Genomic DNA, 6,003 nt, shown 5'->3' with positions numbered 1-6,003 from the left:
ACCAGTGAGAACCGCTATTACGATTTTGAATCTGTCCTTAATTTTTAAGCTCGGCGCTGATTGGTGCAAGCATTTAACTTCCTTTCTGACTTGCCGAATCAGGAGACTGTAAAATGGAGAGTTCCTGTGTACTTCTTTTTTCCTTCCAACGAAACGGAACTGACATCACCGTCCACGTTGCTCAAAACAACGCCCAAGCTTCCTTCTAGGGACTGACTAGATTCCCAGACCTTTGTCCAATGCTTCGCTTTAACAAGAAAACTCTAGCATCCAACATAGCGATTGCCGACACACGTGAACTAAATGTGACATAAACACAAGCATACTGATGTGGATCCAGGGTTGGGGCTACAGAAGGAAAACACCGAACACAGATTATGCGTAAGAAACATATATTAACAAAATGTTAAAATCCTAGGATAAAGAGTAAGCGGGGCTTTGTATCCAGTGGTGTCCAATATGGGTAGTTGTACACGCTGTGCACTACTAGTACTCCTGCTGATTCTACGGTATTACGATACTGCCCCTTGAGAGAGTTATTTCACATCGTAATATAGTACTGGAATAGATTATGATGCTGGTAAGCTCCGATATCACAACACATATCTACATGCACATATGTACATGGCCTGTCACACCCCGTATATGAATATTTTTCCTTTTCTTACAAACAGATCCTTCATGTATGACCTCTACTAACGGGACATTGAAAGTGTGACTGGTACATTATCAACATTATCATATTAATATATCACGTTTACTTTCCTTACAATCTGGGCATTCATTCTTCGTTTTTTATGTCAACGCTTTTCTCTTCCCTACATCGATTTAACACCTCATGGATTTTACTAACCTTTCGTTTTCATTCAGCCTTGTGCACGTATTCATTTACTAACACCTTTTTCTTTCACTTCCTCTTATTCACATGTTAACGAAGACAACTTAATAAAGTCGTATTAAATGTTAGAATGAAATTTTGTCTACAAGGACGGTGTCAACCAAATTGGAAAACTAAAATAAAGAAATGTCTGCCTATGAAAGTCTTCTGTAGGTTTTGTCACAAAAATAATCAAATCTTGTTGGCCAAGATGTTAGGGCAACGAGTAAAAGATGGAGATAAAGGTGTTATGCTTTCACGAATCGATCCATGTACAAGTCATTAGACATATATTTTGGGTCGTTTGTTTACAACACTACTTGAACGCCGATGTTAATTCACAAAAACGGTTTATTAAAAAAAAATTATCACAGAAAAATCAGAAAGATGAGTTACTTGCGTGCATGTGTCAAAGAGAGAAAGTAGACAAGCGAATACCTTGTCTCGTTACACCTATACTCTGTTCTGAAATCACATGGTTTCGTCGATTCCATTCTGTAGTCACCTCTGAACCTTAGGTGTCATTCAAACCTTTTCTATTCAAACAACGGTTGACATGCGCCATATATCGATCACTTTCTGTTGCAATGCAATCAATTACGGAAAAGAGGAAAAAGGCTGGAGCAGCAATATGTTTGAGAGCTGACACCCATCATGCCTTTTATTTAATCCAAATAACTCTTAAGGAAACAAGGGAGGCAACCACTGACCAATCATTGAGTATCTTATAAATTCCACTACTTTAAGGCTATGAACATCCGGTACTTCTTTTGTATTGCCTCTTTATGAGGGCTGAATGTGGTACAAGAATGGGTTTATGTGGGGATATATACCTCCCTAAAGAGGACACGATGGATAGGAATAGAAATATTTTAACATGCATGTCTGGAATGACTTCCTTTGTACAGATACTACACATTCATCAATTTGAAAACCTGGAAATATTGTATAAGTCTAATAATCATAAGCGCCAAGTTTTGAACATCTCCAAAATAAAGAATTTTTATATTAATGAGTCACGGGACTTCTCGAGACCATAGTTATTCAAAGATAAGGATTAACTGGTGATATAGGAGGATTGAAAACGATGAATGAAAAGTATTTGTTGACATAGGATTTGAAAATGGCCATGTTGTAGACTACATGGAAGCAGTCTCGTGATAATGTGTTGCACATATGAAAAGATCTTGGAAAGAAACATTGTTCATCAAAATTTCGTTTTGTGTTAAATGCATAGAACTAAAAAAGGATAGTTCTTCGATCAAGTGATAAATGGTTGATTCTTTAGCTGTGAATGCTTTACAAGGATGAACCAAAGATCGGAGCTCAGTTAATCATCATCCAATGATAACTAAGAGAAAGCTGTCTCTCCTGTGATAAAGGAGTCGTGGGGAAGAGAACTGATTATCACTCACTATATTGCGAAGTTGATTTTATACTTGTTAAGGCAAGAAATGAGTAAATGTCTGTTCGAAAAAATAGACACTAAAAAGACTTGAAACGTTGAGGAACACAGAGACACTTATTCAGTGACAAGAGGAAATTGCCTGAGTTATTGACTATTTTGCACATTCAGGTTTGCTTGCAAAGCAAAAGTGCACATTTAGAGCATATTATTGAACAACACACACTTTTTTTTATAATTCATGACTGATGAGCGAGTCAGGTATAAGTCGAAATTTATTTGTACAAAGTACGACTAGATTATAGAAAGCATTGGAAATTTTATGAACGATTCCATGAATGACATTTTTTTTTTGGTCAGCTATTTTTTTGTGTGGGCGCGCGTGCGTATAGTGATTTTATTGATTTAATGTAAACTCATAATTTTGTATTAAATTTGAATATAAACTTTAAAGCTTTGAATAATATCGATGTTTTGTTTAATTTTTTTTTATTCAATTTAATTTGTTGGTTTATTTACATTTAAAGTAAACAAATTTGCTAGCGAAACATATATTTGCAAGTTTATATAATTGTATGCATTTTACTTATAGTTTCAATCTCATTAAACTCGGGGGTAAGAAATATGTAGAGAAATGAATCCTCGAACTACACCGATACCACAACACCGGCAAGTTGTACCTCTTTGTTTACTCTAAAAGGATAATTAATCGGCATCAGACATCTCGTACTGAACATCGTGTAAAGTAAAGAATATCTGGGTTATTCAGATATCTATGTCCTATCTTGAAAAGTAAAAAGAAACTGACACGCTTGGCCTTACTTTCCTTTATTGTCCGTTTTTAAATAAACTGTGTGGAATCTCTACAAAATGAAAAGCCGTAAGATAAAATAGATTTTTATCCCAATATTAGAGCAGATCATACTCTCCCCAAAACCTTTTTAAATGGCAAAGAAAAAAGACCCTCAAATAATAATAACAATAATAATAATAATAATAATAATAATAATAATAATAATAATAATAATAATAATAATAATAATAATAACAATAATAACAATAATAACAATAATAATAATAACAATAACAATAATAACAATAACAATAACAATAATAACAATAATAATAATAATAATAATAATAATAATAATAATAATAATAATAACAACAACAATAATAATAATAATAATAATAACTAGCGGCACCTGTGGAAATTTCACAGCAGCATTTTTCATATGCAATATATTGTTGCTGGGCATACTGTGATCGTTCTGTCCAGCATGAATGAAGCCACAATCATGTTATTCTAGTTTTTTATTAAAACTGTAATGCACCCTTACTAAAATAATAACTTTGATATATTTCCTGGGCTGATTATTTCATTACAAACACACTGGTCAATTAACTCACATTTCGTCATTTTTCATAATTCTTGGATATGTTACTAATGCTGACAATCATTTTTCATCATTTTAACCCACATTATCGCCCCACTTACTAAAATAATAACTTTAATATATTGTCTGGTCTGATTATTTAATTGCAAACACACTAATGCATTAAATAACATATTATCATTTTTCATAATTCTTGGATATGGTACTAATTTCGACAATTATTTTTCATAATTTAAACCATTCTTATCGCCCTCTCTTACTAACATAATTACTTTGATATATTTCCTGGGCTGATTATTTTATTATAAACACACAATCAATTAACTCGCATTTAATCTTTGTTCATAATCCTGGATATGTTACTAATTTCGACAATAATTTTTATAATTAAAAACCCACATTATGCCTCTCCCTCCTACTTATATAATATATTTGATATATTGTCTGGGCTTATTATATCATTACAAACACACCAATCAAGTAACTCACATTTCATCATTTTTCATAATTCTTGGCTATGTTACTAATTTCGACAATAATTTGCATAACTTTAACCCACATATTGCTTTACTTTAATAATAACTTTGATATATTGCCTGGGCTGATTATTTCATTACAAACAAATCAATCAATTCTAGGTATTCTCATAATATATAAATTTCACCCATCTTATCCAATCCCGGGTGACGCCGCATATTCTGCTAATATATATATCGTTCACCTATCTCATTCGATCCCGGGCGACGCTGGGTATTTTGCTACTATATGTTTTCCATCTATCTCATTCAATGCTGGGCGACGCTTTCTGATAGTATATATTTGCACATCTCATTCAATCCCGGGACTGACTTCATGTCCGCAACCCCACTGTTGAAAATATACATTAAATAAAGTAATGTTTTAATCGTAAACTGTTTCAGCTATTTCCGGGACTGACTTTATATCCACAACCCACTGCTAAAAATACACATGAAATAATGTAATGTCTAAATAGTAAACTGTTTCAGTCATTTCCGGGATCGACTTTATATTCCAAACCCACTGCTAAAAATATGCATGAAATAATGTAATGTCTAAATAGTAAACTGTTTCAGCCGTTTCTGGAACTGACTTATAATCCCCAACCCACTGTTGAAAATATACATGAAATAAAGTAATGTATAAATCGTAAACTTTTTCAGCCATTTCCGGGACCGATTTCTTATCTCCCATCCTACTGTTAAAAATATACATTAAATAAAGTAATGCCCAAAACGTAAATGGTTGCAGCCATTTCCAGAACCGACTTCATATTTTCCACCACAATGTTAAAAATATACATTAAATAAAGTAATTTGTAATGCGTAAACGATTTCACCCATTTTCGGGACTGATTTACTATCCCCCACCCCATTGTTAAAAATATACATGAAATAAAGTAATGTTTAAATCGTAAACGGTTTGAGTAATTTCCGGGACTGACTTCATATCCCGTAACCCACTGCTTGAAATATACTTGAAATAAAGTAATGTTTAAATCATAAACTGTTTCAGTAGCTTTTCGAAAGTAATACATTAACACGATTAGAGATTAGGCAACCATTGCTTCAACATGAATTTCTGTGTGTAGTATCAGTTTCAGGATTCCAGTGACTTAAATCCCCCCCTTTTTTGGTCTTGGTTAATGGAGGAGAAATCCTTCATTACTGATACAATTTTTATTTTTGTTATTAACCAGAGTGTCCCTTTTGGGGAGCTGATTTCCGCCTAAACTTTTAACCGACCTCATGTCCAATTCCGCCCTTGTGGGGAGGCAAGTAAACAAAAAAAATAATCAGAACGGACATTTTCCAGGGCATTTTATAATTAATCAGAAGTGACATTTCCAGAGCATTTTGTAATTAAATCAGAAATAACTTTTTCCAGATACTTTTTTAATATTAAAACTTTCTTACATTAAACATAGTACCTATTCACAATGCCTCCCCACGGGACAGATTTAGACACCAGGGTCGTTTTTTAACGTGGAGAAAAATTGTCTTAGTCGTAAAGGATTTCTCTTCCACTGAAAGAGAAGAAATTGAAATGTAGCACAGATACTACACATTGATCTTAGCCAAAAGACCAAGAAAGACAAATCATTTTTATTAGCTTTGCCTCAACAGCAACACCATTTTTTTTATATTGCAATTGCCTTTTCAAGGGTGACAAGGTTTATTTGGAATATTCCACTTTTTGGAATATTCCACTTTCCTTTTTTAGGGATGAACAGTATGATAACGGACGGACCGATAAGCGTATTATTATTATTATTATTATTATCATCATCATCATCATCATCATCA

At 33.2% G+C, this 6,003-nt stretch overlaps 1 pseudogene; it reads right to left on the bottom strand.

Moving 5' to 3' along the window:
- Positions 1-5,688: 5,688 nt before the first annotated feature.
- On the bottom strand, positions 5,689-5,795 carry LOC145243222 (U2 spliceosomal RNA; annotated as a pseudogene).
- Positions 5,796-6,003: the final 208 nt, after the last annotated feature.

This window comes from Euprymna scolopes, chromosome 21 (genome assembly GCF_053919585.1).
Source record: "Euprymna scolopes isolate OS-2025 chromosome 21, ASM5391958v1, whole genome shotgun sequence".
Lineage (NCBI taxonomy): Eukaryota > Metazoa > Mollusca > Cephalopoda > Sepiida > Sepiolidae > Euprymna > Euprymna scolopes.
The sequence above is the reverse complement of the archived record's forward strand: the minus strand, read 5'-3'. Positions and strand labels throughout refer to the sequence as shown.